This window comes from Ranitomeya imitator, chromosome 1 (assembly GCF_032444005.1).
Source record: "Ranitomeya imitator isolate aRanImi1 chromosome 1, aRanImi1.pri, whole genome shotgun sequence".
NCBI lineage: Eukaryota > Metazoa > Chordata > Amphibia > Anura > Dendrobatidae > Ranitomeya > Ranitomeya imitator.
This window is the reverse complement of record NC_091282.1, coordinates 514,220,643-514,239,354: the sequence shown is the minus strand read 5'-3', so window position 1 is coordinate 514,239,354 and position 18,712 is coordinate 514,220,643. Positions and strand designations below refer to the sequence as shown.

Genomic DNA, 18,712 nt, shown 5'->3' with positions numbered 1-18,712 from the left:
CATGGAGGATACAGACTTCAGCACAACCATATGGGTAAGAATCTCAACGCATTTCTGGAGACTAGGCTCCCTTAATCATGAGAGTAATCAATAAGAGTTACTGCTGCATTTCCTGCTTCTGCCATTGAAGTCAGTGCTGGGCAGCGGCGAGTAGTCGCTTATGGGTCTAAGTCCTGCTTTTCACATTCTGAGCATGCCCAGGGCAAGATCTCTCAGTAGAGATTTAGGGTCACATGCTCAGGTACTGCAGCAACTCCATTGGTACTTCTTTGAAAGGTCCTAAACGTGCTGCAACTATTTAAGGCCTGCATGGCCGCACGGCTATGCGCTAGTATTGTCTATTGTTATGTGCTTTGCGCCAGTGTGGTCACATGTGAGTGTGTTCAGGGACCCGGCTGAAATAAGCCCCTAGAATGCTGTCACCTCCGGCGAGGAGCTTGTGTTTGGATGTATTCAGGGATCCAGCTGAAATAAGCCCCTAGAATGCTGGCTCCTCTGGCGAGGAGTTTTGTGTACATGCGTGACCACTGACTGCTCTCTGTTTGGGCAGTTAGCCTGTGCCTCTGTGGAGTCTAACAGGGCACAGTGCTTCTCTTTCACGGCTACTCGGTGAATTAACTGAGTTAGTCAATACTGCCATATAGTTCCGCCGTTTGCTAGCAGCAGGTTCTCCTGCACGGTGGAACCCGGGCTGCAAACGCACCAATATCAATAAAAACATCTCTACTACTCGGTGCGTTCCGCTAGCCCTAACACCATTACTTACCAAATTAGCAATTTTCATTTTTTTTATGACAGATTTTTAATTATTTGGGTCCTAATGAAGCAGAAACATAATTTGCTAAATTTTTTCAAGTATGGATTTTTCAGAAAAGGGCGTCCCAAAATTCAATTAATAATGACAATGACATGATTTCCTATTTTGAAAACATTTATTTTACAAACACAACACAAAAATTGGACCTAATTATAAAATCTTAGTTGCTAGAAGCTAAAGATTAGGCGTCCCAAAAAAGGACATTGGTATATAATGGGTTAAAGAAAATTTTAAAAAGCAATATAATTCCTTAAATACAGAACTAGATAGGTATTCATTTATCTTGGATGGCTATAATTCAGTCCTTTAAGATGGTGTTCTTACCAAAAATGTTATTTTTTTTATGTGTCCCCTTAAAATTATCCAGGTTATTAATTCAAAAACTCCAATCACTTATTGGAAAATGTATTTGGGCGAAGAAGAGGGCCAGAGTAGCTTATAAGTCTATGGTTTGGAGTTATGTCCGAGGAGGACTGGGAGTACCCAATATTATGGCTTAACACAGGGTAGAGTTACTTGAAAGCATGGAGATCTGGTGGTCTCAGTCATCCTGACATAGATGGCTCCAAATTGAAAACTATTTTGCATGGTGGGGCTTTACTAGACTTCTTTTGGAAGCCAAATTTTTATTGCCGAATAATTTAAATCCAATTCTCCCAAATATGAGGTCGTCATTGTCCATGTGGAGACTCTGGGTGGGGACGGGTGGCTTGCCATCCCCAACAAAAATTTCTGTTAGATCATTGGAGGCCCATATTCCACATCTCAATTTGAGTAACAGATTCAGACTGGGGGTCACTACCTTAGCTAGTTATTTAATAATAAAACACTTGTTGCTTTTGAATCTCTGGCGAGGACCCATAAATTAGAATGGAAGTTTTTTTTATCAATACCTCAGAAATCAGAAACTTTTTTACTCCCCTACAATTATTTAATAAGAAGCCTAGCATATCTCTGTTTGAGAGGTTCTTTGATCATACTGATACTACTACGAGAGGCCTTTCTATAATTTACAGGGTTTTGGCCTCATCTGATCACAGGGAATGCTGGCTGTATATGGCTGGATGGGAGCGAGATTTGGGCCTTTCTTTTTCTATTTAGGAGTGGCAGGAGGCCTCTAGTTGTATACATAAATCTTCATGTTGCATAAATCGCTTAGAACAATTGAAGAAGGTGCATATGAGGTGGTATATGACCCCTGATAGACTAGCTCATGGATTTCAATATCTGTCCCCCTTGTGTTGGAAGGGATGTGGCTCTGTGGGATCTTTAGCTCATAATTTCTGGTTTTCTTCCCTGATACAATTGTTCTGGGCAGGTATTTTGATTTGATATCTGAGCTTATAAATGTTAAAACTGTCCCTTCCCCTGCTTTGGCAGTTCTAAATAATGGAACTGATTGCCTCCCTATAGATCACAGGAACACAGTGGTACACATCCTTATTGCTGCTAGACAGTGTATTGCTTCTATGTGGAAAGCTCCAGTTCCTCCATCTCTTTCTCAACTCTGTGATAAAATTAACCCTCATTTTCATATGGAGATTCATCTTGCTCAAACCATATATTTAGATCCCAAATCTCCAAGATGTGGAAACTGTGGTCCTCTTCGAAATATGCCACTCCCCTCCCACCTTCTTCTATTTAAGGCTTTGGACCTTTATATTTGCTTTACCTGATAAGATATGTTTTCAGTGATTATTGGTCAGATCACTCCCTCCCACCTCCCTCATGACTTCCCCTCCCCCCTCCTTTATTGTTCAGTTTTTCATGTTTTATATTTCTTTATGATGAGTTTTATGAGCCGGATCTTGTTTGTATTGTTTGTATCGCTCTACAACACTTGTAATGTTTGTTTGTTCTTTAAATATGAAAATTTTAATAAAGAATGAAAAAAAAAGAAATTTTTCCAACAAAATGTAGCTAAAGTGTTGTAAGTTGTTTGCTGTGCTACTTGAAATATGTTTATTATAACTCTTATATATAGTATTTACCAAGCATTAAAGTACTGTGTACACTCTTGTATACGCCGAGTTTTTCAGCACATTTTTTTGTGCTGAAACACCCCGTTTGGCTTATACACGAGTCCCGGTACAGAAAGCTGGCAGGGGCGGCAGAGCAGCGAGTGCCAGGAGCTGACGCACACATCATTCTCACCTACCTGCATGCCCTCGGTGCTGGCACTGCATCTCGTTCCAGCTGGTTCTGCCTGCCTGCAGCTCTTCCTGTGCTTAGCGGTAACATGGTACCGCTTATTAAGGTGATGAATATGGATGAGTCTCCACTCTCATAGGGGTGGAGCGCATATTCATCACCTTAGTGAGCGGTACCACGTGACCTCCGAGAACAGGAAGAGCTGCAGGCAGGCACCACCAGCTGGAACGAGATGCAGTGCCAGCACCCAGGGCATGCAGGTAGGTGAGTATGATGGGTTTTTTTTCAATAGGAAACATGCACACAGGGATAGGGAATAAAGAGGCATGCGTACCAGGATGGAACGGGGGAGGCATGCATACAGGGACGGAATGGGGGAGGCATTCATACAGGGATGGAATGGGGGAGCTATTCATACCAGGACAGGGAAGAGGGAGACATGCATACAATGACAGGGACAGGGAGGCATTCATACCAGGGCAGGGAAGGGGGAGCCATGCATAGCAGGACAGGGATGATGGGACAATGCATACCCGGCTTCTACTCGAGTCAATAAGCTTACCCAGTTTTCCGTGGCAAAAGTATGTGCCTCGGCTTATACTCGTGTTGGCTTATACTGGAGTATATATGGTACTGTTATTATTTTTCAGCTTAGCAAAAGAGTGAATTGTATGTTACTAAGAGTAGACACAGCTTAAAAATGGTTATCTTTTTTTTATTTTTCATTGATATTACATTGATAACAGAAAACATTAATGATAATTTTTTTTAATTGTGTTTAAGGAATATTTGGTTTCATATATATATATATATATATATATATATATATATATATATATACAGTGGGGCAAAAAAGTATTTAGTCAGTCAGCAATAGTGCAAGTTCCACCACTTAAAAAGATGAGAGGCGTCTGTAATTAACATCATAGGTAGACCTCAACTATGGGAGACAAACTGAGAAAAAAAAATCCAGAAAATCACATTGTCTGTTTTTTTATCATTTTTTTTGCATATTATGGTGGAAAATAAGTATTTGGTCAGAAACAAACAATCAAGATTTCTGGCTCTCACAGACCTGTAACTTCTTCTTTAAGAGTCTCCTCTTTCCTCCACTCATTATCTGTAGTAATGGCACCTGTTTAAACTTGTTATCAGTATAAAAAGACACCTGTGCACACCCTCAAACAGTCTGACTCCAAACTCCACTATGGTGAAGACCAAAGAGCTGTCAAAGGACACCAGAAACAAAATTGTAGCCCTGCACCAGGCTGGGAAGACTGAATCTGCAATAGCCAACCAGCTTGGAGTGAAGAAATCAACAGTGGGAGCAATAATTAGAAAATGGAAGACATACAAGATCACTGATAATCTCCCTCGATCTGGGGCTCCACGCAAAATCCCACCCCGTGGGGTCAGAATGATCACAAGAATGGTGAGCAAAAATCCCAGAACCACGCGGGGGGACCTAGTGATTGAACTGCAGAGAGCTGGGACCAATGTAACAAGGACTACCATAAGTAACACACTATGCCACCATGGACTCAGATCCTGCAGTGCCAGACGTGTCCCACTGCTTAAGCCAGTACATGTCCGGGCCCGTCTGAAGTTTGCTAGAGAGCATTTGGATGATCCAGAGGAGTTTTGGGAGAATGTCCTATGGTCTGATGAAACCAAACTGGAACAGTTTGGTAGAAACACAACTTGTCGTGTTTGGAGGAAAAAGAATACTGAGTTGCATCCATCAAACACCATACCTACTGTAAAGCATGGTGGTGAAAACATCATGCTTTGGGGCTGTTTCCCTGCAAAGGGGCCAGGACGACTGATCCGGGTACATGAAAGAATGAATGGGGCCATGTATCGTGAGATTTTGAGTACAAACCTCCTTCCATCAGCAAGGGCATTGAAGATGAAATGTGGCTGGGTCTTTCAACATGACAATGATCCAAAGCACACCGCCAGGGCAACGAAGGAGTGGCTTCGTAAGAAGCATTTCAAGGTCCTGGAGTGGCCTAGCCAGTCTCCAGATCTCAACCCTATAGAAAACCTTTGGAGGGAGTTGAAAGTCCGTGTTGCCAAGCGAAAAGCCAAAAACATCACTGCTCTAGAGGAGATCTGCATGGAGGAATGGGCCAACATACCAACAACAGTGTGTGGCAACCTTGTGAAGACTTACAGAAAACGTTTGACCTCTGTCATTGCCAACAAAGGATATATTACAAAGTATTGAGATGAAATTTTGTTTCTGACCAAATACTTATTTTCCACCATAATATGCAAATAAAATGTTAAAAAAAACAGACAATGTGATTTTCTGGATTTTTTTTTCTCAGTTTGTCTCCCATAGTTGAGGTCTACCTATGATGTAAATTAAAGACGCCTCTCATCTTTTTAAGTGGTGGAACTTGCACTATTGCTTACTGACTAAATACTTTTTTGCCCCACTGTATATATATATATATATATATATATATATAAAATGTAAAAATACATAAATAAATAAGCAGGAAAATGTCTCATACTGATTCTATGTTACCATAAAGTATCCAAGGTTATTTTCCCACAGGCAAATTTGATCTGAACATTTGAAAAATTGCACGGGCAATACCTAGTGATGCATATCCACAGCGTATATTTATTTCATCCTGGTGAACTAGCTCTGAAAGATTTTAATTGCCATTAGCCTATTATAGATTAATGAAGTTCTCATTTGTCATTGATGCATTGTGCATCTTTAATAAGAATATGTAAAAAGAGCCAACAAAATTGTAATTGACACTAGTTTTGTATAACAATTCCCATTACATCTAATTGCATTGCAAATCAATTCATGTCACCTGTATATCAAGGTGAATAATTAACACAAATTATACATTCAACCAAATGAGCTGTTTTGAAAATGTAAATCTTTGATTAGAATAAATGTAATTTAAACATATAGTCTTTTAAACATATTATACATCTGAAATCAATAATGATATATGTATATATCTACTATATAAAGCTGAATGTGTGTGTGTGTGTGTGTGTGTGTATGTGTGTGTGTATGTCCGGGATTAGCATCTGCACCGTCGCAGCTACAGCCACAAAATTTTGCACAGTCACACGTCTGGACCCCGAGAGCGTCATAGGCTATGTTGTGAGGTGAAATTTTAACCCCGTGCGTTCCAATTCACCAAACAATTTTGCCCCTATCTACATAATGGGGAAAAAAGTGAGAGAAAAAGTGTTGGAAGCGTCGCAGCTACAGCAACAAAATTTTGCACAGTCACACGTCTGGACCCTGAGAGCGTCATAGGCTACGTTGTTAGGTGAAATTTTAACCCCGCGCTTTCCAATTCACCAAACCATTTTGCCCCTATCTACATAATGGGGAAAAAAGTGAAAGGAAAAGTGTTGGAGGCGTCACAGCTACAGAAACAAAATTTTGCACAGTCACACGTCTGGACCCTGAGAGCGTCATAGGCTATGTTGTGAGGTGAAATTTTAACTCCGCGCTTTCCAATTCACCAAACTATTTTTCCCCTATCTACATAATGGGGAAAAGTGAAAGGAAAAGTATTGGAGGCAAATTGACAGCTGCCAGATGTGAACAAGTGGGACTTAAAGAGTGAGAGCGATGGCGCAAAAGAGTATATACCATACAGTTGCTAAGGAAGGACCCCGACATGGGATACTCACCACACGGGGATATGAACACACACACAAAATGCGCCACACACTACCACGTGCTTGAACACATATACCACCCTCAGCACACAATTCACCACACATACGCCAACCTCGCCACATAAAAGTCGAAACACAAAAGTCGCCGCTCAAAACTCACCACGCGCAAAACTCGCCACATGCAAAAAATAGGCTCACCCAAAACTCGCCACAAGTGCAAAACTCACCTCATGGAAAACTCGCCACACGCAAAACTTGCACATGTGGAAAAATTGCCATATGCACAAAATTTGCAACACATGCAAAAGTTGCCTCACACAAAACTTGCACATACTCAAAAGGCACCAGACATAAAACTCACCACGCGCAAAACTCGCCATGCGCAAAACTTGCTGCACACAACTTGCTACACTAACCTCTCACATGCAACTCGACACACAAAAAGTTGCTACACGCATGTTGCAACACAAAACTCATCTCACAAAAGTCGCTACATGCATGTCGCCACACACAACTCAACACACACAACTTGACAAACGAAACTCGCCCTAAAACACACACAAGTCTGGTATTAGCCTTCAAAAATAAAATTCTGATTAATAAGCAGACAAATTACAAGAGCAACAAATGTACCATATAGGAAATACGGCAGCTGTCAGTCACATGACCTGTCTATTATGTGTATGTGTGAGCTAATATATACTGCCAGGGGGAGGGCTTCCTGTTGGCTAGAGATTTATCAGGCTGCCAATTTATCTTACAAATACTGAGGTAAAAATACTGAGCAAATAACGTGTTAACGAGGTCTAATACAGGAGATCACACAGGTATATACTATATACAGGGGAGATGACACACAGATATATACTATATACAGGACAGATGACACACAGGTATATACTATATAAAGGAGGAGATGACATACAGGTACATACTATATACAGGAGGAGATGACATACAGGTATATACTATATACAGGAGGAGATGACACACAGGTATATACTATATACAGGAGGAGATGACATACAGGTATATGCTATATATAGAAGATGACATACAGGTATATACTATATACAGGAGGAGATGACACACAGATATATACTATATACAGGGGAGATGACATACAGGTATATACTATATATAGAAGGAGATGACATACAGGTATATACTATATACAGGAGGAGATGACACACAGGTATATACTATATACAGGAGGAGATGACATACAGGTATATGCTATATATAGAAGATGACATACAGGTATATACTATATACAGGAGGAGATGACACACAGATATATACTATATACCAGGGAGATGACATACAGGTATATACTATATATAGAAGGAGATGACATACAGGTATATACTATATATAGGAGGAGATGACATACAGGTATATACTATATATAGGAGGACATGACATACAGGTATATACTATATATAGGAGGAGATGACATACAGGTATATACTATATACAGGGGAGATGACACACAGCAGGTATATACTATATACAGGGGAGATGACATACAGGTATATACTATATACAGGAGATGACATACAGGTGTATACTATATATAAGGGAGATGACAAACATGTATATACTGAGGTGAAAATGAGAGGTGTGAGGTGAAAATGAAAGGGTGTGAGTGCAAAATGAGAGGAGTGAGGGAAAATAGTGTAGTGATCGGAAAATGACAGATGTGAGGTCGAAATGACAAGTGTTAGGGGGGAATGAGAGGGGTGAGGGAGAAAATGAGAGGTGTGAGGGAGAAAATGAGAGATGTGAGGGGGAAAATTAAAGATGTGATTGGGAAAATGAGAGGCGTAATGGGAAAATAAGAGAAGTGACGTGCTATAACTAACCACAGATATTTACTATGCCCAGGCAACGCCGGGCTCTTCAGCTAGTATATATATATATATATATTTATATATATATACATATATATACTGTATATACTGTATATATATAGTATACATATATGCAGTACATGTGTGTGTGTGTATATATATATATATATATATATATATATACATACAGTACAGACCAAAAGTTTGGACACACCTTCTTATTTAAGGATTTTTCTGTATTTTCATGACTATGGAAATTGTATATTCACACTGAAGGCATCAAAACTATGAATTAACACATGGAATTTTATACTTAACAAAAAAGTGTGAAACAACTGAAATTTTGTCTTATATTCTAGGTTCTTCAAAGTAGCCACCTTTTGCTTTGATGACTGCTTTGCACACTCTTGGAATTCTCTTGATGAGTTTTGTTTAGGAGGCCCTCCTCCATGTTTCTTCCAAGGGGGGATTGGGGTGCATGCATATTTGGGTCAAGGTGGCCCTTGCATTCAATGCATAAGGAAACTGTATGGCAGGACCATCTGAAGACTGTGAAGTGGGTTTTCCTGTGAACATCCAGTATCAGGGTTCTAAGACTTATTGCGGTGCATATGACTTGATAGCAGGGCAGGCCTTGCATTCAATGCAACATTTTTTCAGGAGACCCTCCTGTACCTCTCGTGAAAGGGATATTGGGGTGCGTTGTAATTCTTGGCAGCCCAGCTCCTCACTGCATAGGCAATATCAGCATAGGAGACCCACTGCTTAATAATGGCCCCTTAAGAATTTTAATGCCGCCTGGTGCCCCTCTAAAAATAGACTTTGTGACTTTAAGAGTCCCTACTTTATAAAATGAAACAAAATGTTTCTCCTTATGTGTCACACACCACATGTCCAGCTAGGGTTGTTAAATGTTACAATGACATTTCCCAGTGAATGCATTTGTATTGATTGAAAGCAATATTAAAGTTGAAAAACGCATCAAAAACGCTGCGTGTGAACATAGCCAAAGTGGTGGAGGAACATTTTGGTTTGGGGTTAATTATTTTGCCTTATGCACAAGTCATTACCCAGGAAAGGATGTACCTTAACATATTTCCTAGCAAAATCCATTTTGGTTTCGTTTTTGGATGTTTTTTGGTGCACTTCTAAAAATGGCATGAAACTCTGACAACATTTCTTACAGCTGTGACCTAGGAGTCAGAAATGCTTCCATGGACGATCCCCATGATGGCCCTGTGTCATTTGAGCAGTGTTTCCAAAGTTTTCAGATGTTTTTAGACATTAAAAGGACCCCCAGAGGGGATCGCAGTAAAAATACTTGGGTTTCCCATAGACTTACATTGGGCTCGTTGCTTGGGTCGAGTACCAAAGTATTTCAATTTGCTTGACCTGAGCAATGAGCACCCATGCATTTTAGTGCTCACTCATCACTAATAGATTGTCCTTCAGTCCAACATCAAGATAAGGTAAACAATGGTGTTGAGATCAAGTAGCACTACTTCTATCTATTTGCACAGTCGTTCCCTCTCTGCTTTCGAAGTCAATAAGCTGGATCCAGAATATAATGCACTATTAGCATATCAGCACACATCAATAAACAAAAATAAGCACACACTATGTACAAGTCACTATTACAGATTTATACAGTATGCTAAATAGTATATCAGTTTGTCTTCTTGACCCACTAGACATAAACACTTAAATCCACAAGCCAATATACAGATAAAATTCAGTTCTTTTTGGTTTGCAAAGACATGTTTGTCTGGGAAATTAAGATACAATCTGGTTTCTTCACATTGCTTCCCCATCTTAATTAACAAGACATGATAGGCTTCCAATCAGCCATCTTTAATTATCGACGACAATCTGTTAACATGTCTTTAAGCAGAGACACAAATGTAAGAGGTTTCACCTTCATGAGAATGAAATTTTGTATCATCCAGTTTTTTCAAAGCATACTCCATCTCGTCCTTGCAAACAAACTCCACAATCCCGGTACCATCCTTGTGCACATCAGCATAGCAGACAACTCCAGCTTCTCTCATATGATCTTTTAGATCCTGACAACTCCCCAAGGGGGGAAGATCTGAGATGAGGACTGAGTATTTACTTCCTTGAGAAAGTGCCCTGTTCCTCCAGCGGAGTCCTTCGTAATCTCCCCGTGGTCTCCTGCTTGACCTGGGAAACTCCACATGTAACTGACAAGAACAAAACTCATATCCATTGCTTCCACTCACGGCATGGTCCGCCTACCTTGGATCATGGAAGGTGATGAAGGCAAATGATGTGGCACCACCTCCCCATGATTTGTCAGCTCGACGGTGCGGATCCTCCCATACCGATGGAAGAACTCCTCCAGCTCCTTCTCTCACACATTGGCCAGTAAATTGCCCACAAAAATGAGCCCATTTCTCAAGCTCTGACCCCCAGTCCTGGAAAAGGTCCCTTGGCAGCCTGGTAAATGATGTTCTGTTGGTACAATATCAGGGCTCGTTAGGGTGATGGAAGACCCAGGGTTCCAAGGTCCCTGGGCCTTGATATCACTGACCTCGACTGGCTGGTGGTGGCTATGGAAGTTAGCTGGTGTAGCGTTGTCAACTTGCCATATAGTGTGAACAGGGCACATCACTTCATCCTTTGCTGGTGTATCCTGGGGTAGTGCCCCTCAGACCCTGCTGGCTCATTTTGACAGATGTTGACTAACAGAGCTGGCAGATGGGCTCCAGGCATGGGGCCACAACCCTGGAAACAATCTTTTGCAATGTGTCCAGGGTGCCTGTATGCATAGCAGCGCCGTGGGTTGGGCAACTCAAGGGTACTTTTGTCCTGGTGGTTGGTCAAATCTTTGGTTGAAGGGTCTTCTTTGATCTCTAGTCATATCAGGTCTCCACTGGGGTAATTTGGCTGTAAACTCATCAGCTAATCAGGCTGCTTGCTCTGGAGTGTAGGGTTTCCGGTAGGCTACCCACTCTCGAATTTCTGGGGCCATCTTCTCTATAAGTTGCTAAAGCATGATTACGTCCTGAAGGGCAGCAGCGGAGTGGGCAGCCTTACCATCAAGCCAGCGGTTGCAGTGTCTCCGGAGGTGACTGCAAAATTCTACATAGGAGACTACCTGGTGAGACAATGTTGGGAGCTTAGTGCGATATCTCTTGGTGGTTACAGTAAAAAGTGCCAGCAGGGTGTCCATAATAGTTCCATAGTCCTGGCAGCATTGAGGCCTAAGTGACCGGACAGCATCTCATTCCCAACCAGTCAAACTAGTCCACAGGTATTTAGCCCAGTCACCTCTGGGTACATGGTGCATCATCATCAGAGTCTCAAAATCTTGCAGATGTTCATCAACCTCTGTGTTGGACTCATTAAACACTGGTATGTCTCTGTAGCGAAGATAATTTCCTTGGTGGTGGGACATCATGGAAGTAGGGTCCGACGTTGGTGGTAAAGGTACTGGAACTCCCAAAACTGTATCAATAACAAAAACCGTCTCCTCACTTGAGGCATTAATGGATTCTGGTAGCTGGTGACTGGGTATTAGATTCCAGATTACAACTGGATCCCGGATTTGGCAAGCAGCTTAAATCCTCTGGGTCCACTTCAGCAAGGTTTTCATAATTCTCCACAATGTTCTGGGCATCCAAATGAACTAATTCCTTGATCAAATCCGACTGAGTGTCTGTGGTCCGGTATTCAATCCATCGAAGCTGGCACAGCTCCTGCAGTTGTAGTTTCTTGTTATGGATATACATCAACTCTGGTCCTGCGATCCATATTTTAGTGTAAAATAAAGAATTAAAATAAAAAATATCGCAATACTTACCCTCTGACGCACCCTGGTACTAACCGGGAAACTTCCTTCCTTAGAATTAGCCTTCCAGGACCTTGCGGTGACGTCGCGGTGACGTCGCGGCTTGTGATTGGTCGCGCGGCCGCCCATGTGACCGCTCGCGCGACCAATCACAAGCCGCGACATCACCGCAACATCACCGAAAGTCCTGGAAGGGCTGATTCTTAGGAAGGAAGGCTGCCGGAAAGAAGCAGGGCGCGTCCGAGGGTGAGTATATTCCTATCTTAAACATATCGGGAATCGGTATCGGAATTCCGATTCCAGATTCAAAAGATCGCCGACTTCATGGCCGACCCCACACAGGGGTCGGGTCGGGTTTCATGACTTTTGAAAATTTTCGACCCGTTTCGCTCAACCCTACTCACAGTGATTGAAATATAAAAATAGTAAATAGAATTCCTTTATCACTCCCTATATTTCCATTTTTCCATTAGGGTTAGAGTTGGGCTAAAGAGAGTTGGGCTAAAGTTAGGGTTAGGGTTAGGGATAGAGTTAGGGATAGGGTTAGGGCTAGGGTTAGGATTAGTATTAGCGTTTGGGTTAGCTTTTTAGCCTTAGGGTTAGTGCTAGGGATATCGTTATAGTTAGCATTAGGGTTAGCATTATGCTTAGTGTTAGGATTAGGATTACAATTGGGTTGGGATTAAGGTTAGGGGTGTGTTGGGCTTAGGGTGGTGGTTAGGGTTATGGTTAGGGTTGACACCACCATTGATTCCAGCCAATTTTATGTTCCAAAAGTTGAACTGTGCTCACTCCCTTCTGAGCCCTGCCATGCACCCAAACAGTGGTTTACTCCCCACATATTGGGTATCAGCATACTCAGGACAAATTGCACAACAATTTTTGGGGTCTAATTTCTCCAGTTACCCTTGGGACAATAAAATTTTGGGGCGAGAAGATGATTTTTGTGCAAAAAATATGATTTTTTATTTTCACGACTCTACCTTATAAACTTCTGTGAAGCACTTGGGGATTCAAAGTGCTCACCACACATCTAGATAAGTTCCTTTGGGGGTCTAGTTTCAAAATGGTGTCACTTGTGTTTTTTTTTTACTGTTTAGGCACATCAAGTGCTCTCCAAACGCGACATGGCATCGGATCTTAATTTCAGCCAATTCTGCGATGAAAAAGTCAAACAGCGCTCCTTCCCTTCCGAGCATTGCCATGCACCCAAACATGGTTTACCCCCCTCATATGGGGTATCAGTGTATTCAGGAAAACTTGCACAACAATTTTTGTGGTTCATCTTCTCTTTTTACACTTATGAAAATTAAAAAAAAATTGGTCCTGAAATAAAATGTTTGTGAAAAAAAAGTTAAATGTTCATTTTTTTCCTTCCACATTGCTTCAGTTCCTGTGAAGCATATAAAGTGTTAATAAACTTTTTGAAAGTGATTTTGAGCACATTGATTTTTGCTGTTTTTAGAATGGTGACACTTTGGGTATTTTCTGTCATGTACACCCCTCAAAATGACTTCAAATGTCAGGTGGTCCCTAAAAAAATGGTTTTGTAAATTTTGTTGTAAAAATGAGAAATCGCTGGTTGAACCAAGCAGAATGTATCCTGTGCAATGAAATAATTACAGGATATGTCCCAGAGAGTGATGAGGTCTGTAGAGTGTATTACTCAAGTGACAGGCAGTGCTACAGAGCTCAGGGAAAGGCCTTATCATGGCAATGACTATGTTCCAATATGTGTAAGGCTGCGACGTAAATCGGTCTGTTTAGCGTATTAACCCAGTCACTTAGACGTGCTTAAAATGTAGAGAAACTGGCTAATAACCCAGCACCTTTTTTTACCCAAATTTAGAAAATTTGAGGGCAGCAACAGTTTAGTAAAGAGACACAAGTCTCATTTAGGAGCCTGGAAAAGCCAGGAATGGTCTTCGTCCAGCACCGGACAATGTAGCGTGCTAACGAATATGTATGCCCTATCTAACTAACAGTTTGGGAAGAGACTTATATGGTGACAAGGGAAAACTGAACACTGCACTGGCACCAAAAAGTGGACATGGTTGCTGAATGTTCTTACTGTATGTGCAACTGCAGGTTGTGGGCAAAAGGTATCAGTGCCTGCTTCCTAAACAGCAGATTGGGAAGGAGGTAACAAAGGGGAAGGGCCAGTAGTTTTACCCTCAGACAAAGATTTTGAGACCAGTGTTCCACACACCCACTGGGGTGCTGCGTATGTTAGCAGTATATGGCATATGTTAACAGAGGTATTATATCGAATTTCCCTTTATGAAGGGATGTGTATGTAAGATTTTCGAACTAGCAGCATGTATATAGAGCATGTTTCATTACTCATACTATGATTCTCTGTCAGGCTGAAATCTTAAGAAGTGTGTGAAGCACATTAATGCATTGCTGTTCCACAATGTCCAAGAGCAGACCCAAAAATCAACATCAGGCAACCAGATACAGTTTTAAAGAGACCGTGAGAAGGGCAATTGAAAAATTATAGTAATAGAATATATAGCGATTGAGAGTAGAAATTTGACCATTGCACAATATACAAAGGTTTCCAAAAAGTAGCCACGGGTTCTGTATCATACACGCTGAAAAAGACCGTGATAGGGACCACACAATACATTTTGCAGTTTTTCGAATAGCTAGAGATAAGGAGTACAAGATTCACCATTGCACAATGTACAAAGGTTTTCACAAATGTGAAAACATTGCCCACAGGGGGTCTACATATATGACCACTAAGCACTTGTTGCAGAAGCAGGGGAAATAAGATGTGATTACCAGAACAAAATGGGTTTGGATTGTAAGGGATTGACGTTAAGACAAATTCAAAAAAGAACATTCGGGCTGCATTTATGTTGAGTTGCTGTCATCCGTAAGATTTTCAAAGTCGGAGGAAATCCAGCACTTGTTCAGTTTTAGAAGTGTGATGCTAGTCACTTCTCACAGCTAAGCCGTGAGTCAAAGTGGTCAGGGAGCCCAAGGTCAGAAGCCAGGAGGGTACTTCATAAACAGAAGGAAGAACCAAAAGCGTGGTGAGGTAACGTTCCAAGGTCAGAGTACCGGGAGGATCAGGGATAAGAGCTGAAGGGGTTAAACAGGTGGATGGTCAGAACAAAGTCCAGGGTCAGGCAACAGATCAAATATATAGAACTCAAGGCACAGGAGAGCATAAAACACAAACCTTATAAGATGAATGTAAGTCTGGCAGTGGTCTGGGAGAAGCTGCTCAGTTAAATAGGCATGACTAGTGTTGAGCGATACCTTCCGATATCGGAAAGTATCGGTATCGGATTGGATCGGCCGATATTCAAAAAATATCGGATATCGCCGATACCGATACCCGATCCCAATGCAAGTCAATGGGACCAAAATATCGGAATTAAAATAAACCCTTTCTTTCCTTGTAGGTTCATTCTACATGAAGGAAAACAACAAAGAATAATGCAGGATGTATTTGGGGAGGTGGCGGAGACATTAAAGTCATAGAGGTTTAGCGCAATCAAATAGAATAGCCTTTTTTTTTTTTTTAAAGACGTTCGTAGTGACAAAGATATTGACTATGTAATTTTTTTTATTTTGTCAGATATTGATGTTAAACTATTCCACGCCCTTCCCCCTTTTTTTTTTTACTTTTCCCACACTTTCATCTTCATCATCATCAGCATCTTTGACATCAACTTTCTTCACCTTATTCATCTTCTTCTTCATCTTCTACCTATTTTTTTTAATTACATTCTTCATATTCATTTTATTCAACTATTATTATTCTTCCTATTCTACTTCTTCATCATATTCTCATTTGTGACAGGCATTCCCGTAGTTGTTATCTATAAAAGTTTGAAGATTACACCCTCCGTTCTGCCAGTCACAAAAGTTACATTTGTCCGCGCTCAGTTTGGCCTGCAGCATCAGGCTTTATCCAGGGGCACCACGAGGAGGAACGGACTCACCCCCATACACTGCTTAGTCTTCTTCTGCATATAATTTAGATAATATCTTTTGCTCTGATATTAAGTGTTATGCTTAATGTTCTTCTGCTCTTTGTTCTGCAGCCTCTTGTTCTTCTGCTTCTCGGTCTTCCATGTCGTCGTCTCCAGGGTCGTCGTCTACGCCGTCGTCGTCTCCGCTGTCGTCGTCTCCGCCGTCGTCGTCGTCATCGGGGTGGTCTTCCGGGTCGTCGACTTTAGGGTCTTCAACTTGGAAATGTAGCAGAAGGTACAAGAAGGCTGAGAAAATGCCAAGAACCAGCTGATGGAACAGGAACTCGGATGGCTACCCGAAGGTTCAAGAGCCTATGGAACTACCGAGGACCAGCTGACGTTACTGGAACCCGGCTACTAAGCAGGAGGTACCCGTGCTAAAAAGCACTACCAAGGACCGCCTGACGTTGGCGGAACTCGGATACCCAGAAGGAGGCACCTAAGCCAAAGGCTCTGCCCGGAACCAGCTGACGTTACTAGAACCAGGATGGGGAGCAGAAGGTACAAGAGCAAAAGACACTGCCGTGAACCAGCTGACGGTACTGGAACCCGGATGGGTAGCCGAAGGTCCAAGAGCCAATGGAACTACCGAGGACCAGCTGACGTTACTGGAACCCGGTTACTAAGCAGGAGTGCTAAAAAGCACTACCAAGGACCGCCTGACGTTGGCGGAACTCGGATACCCAGAAGGAGGCACCTAAGCCAAAGGCTCTGCCCGGAACCAGCTGACGTTACTGGAACCAGGATGGGGAGCAGAAGGTACAAGAGCAAAAGACACTGCTGAGAACCAGCTGACGGTGCTGGAACCAGGATGAGGACCAGAAGGTCCACAGGAGAGGAGAGAACAGCTAGCCTGCGAGGCAGCCGCAGTTACCGAACCCCAACAGTCCTACAGGGGGAGCTTGGCCTACTGGCACTACAGAACCAGCCTTGACTACCAATTCACGCAGCCCACATAGGAAGCTCCTAAACTGGAGGCACTGTGGAGTTGGCTAACCCGACCGCAACACGACGGGGCAAGCATAGGCGTCTCAGTGAGTTTGACAGTCCCCAGAAACAGCTGATGGTGCTGGAACCAGGCTGGGCACGAGGGAGTAACCGTGACAAAAACACTGCCGAGAACCAGCTGGCGGTGCTGGAACCCGGATGCGTTGCTCCAGTGTGCTAGAGCCAATGGCACGACCGAGGACCAGCTGACGGTGCTGGAACCCGGTTACTAAGCTGTAGGTGCCCGCGCTTAAAAGCACTACCAAGGACCGCCTGACGTTGGCGGAACTCGGATACCCAGGAGGAGGCACCTAAGCCAAAGGCTTGGCCCGGAACCAGCTGACGGTGCTGGAACCAGGTGGTTGGCCTTAAGGTCCACAGGAGAGGAGAGAACAGCTAGGCCGTGAGGCAGCCGCAGTTACCGAACCCCAACAGTCCTACAGGGGGAGCTTGGCCTACTGGCACTACAGAAACAGCCTTGACTACTAATTCACGCAGCCCACATAGGAAGCTCCTAAACTGGAGGCACCCTGGAGTTGGCTAACCCGACCGCAACACGACGGGGCAACGCATAGGTGTCTCAGTGAGTTTGACAGTCCCCGGAAACAGCTGACGGTGCTGGAACCAGGCTGGGCACGAGGGAGTACCCGTGATAAAAACACTGCCGAGAACCAGCTGGCGGTGCTGGAACCCGGATGCGTTGCCTATTAAAGATTGTCTTCCTAGAGCCCCAACTAGCGGTGTTGGAGCAAAGGGTAAGCAGGGGGAGCAGAGTGTAGGCCGAAGCCTGCACTGGAGGCAGCTTTGTGTCTGCATTGCGTTTGCAGAACACTTTGCCGGCTACACAGTGGGGGAACAGCTGGCGTTGCTGAACCCCACTGACACATTGGCTGGTGTTTTTCTCTGTGCAGCTAGCACTTCCAGGCAAAAACTAGCGGTGTTAGAGCCCAGGGGCAGCAGGAGGAGGAGAGGAGCAGAGTGTAGGCCGAAGCCTAGTTGAACCAATTTCAAAGGAAACCTTTAACCCCCTTAGGTGTTACAAAGTACAAGAGCCACACCTTGTGCAGCATTAATGCTGCACAAGTCAAAGGTTGCTCTATTAATTTGTCTACTTGCACACGCTGAATGAAAGACGTACACAATTTAGCCCATTCTACAGTCAAACTGTAGTGGAGGCGTGACTTGTCTTTTTAAGGAGACGCAGCACAGGTGTCCCAAATAACGCCTTGGTGCTTGGTGCAGCTTCTTGAGCGTTTTTATTTGCTGTACAGGAGTCTGCGCTCTTGTGTTATCCCTTGGCAATGCCCTGTTAGCGCTGCCCGTCTTATGACCTCATTTCATGTTGGCCGGTGCCGTTAACGATGGCCTTAAATCCCAGACCCACAGTGCCTTTTCATAAAGTCACACTGCGGTGCTGGGATTCGTGGCCTTG

General features: G+C 42.9%; 1 pseudogene; it reads right to left on the bottom strand.

Annotated features, from left to right (window-relative positions):
• Positions 1-10,373: 10,373 nt before the first annotated feature.
• LOC138675485 (serine/arginine-rich splicing factor 9 pseudogene) lies at positions 10,374-12,242 on the bottom strand (annotated as a pseudogene).
• Between the last annotated feature and the right edge of the window lie 6,470 nt (positions 12,243-18,712).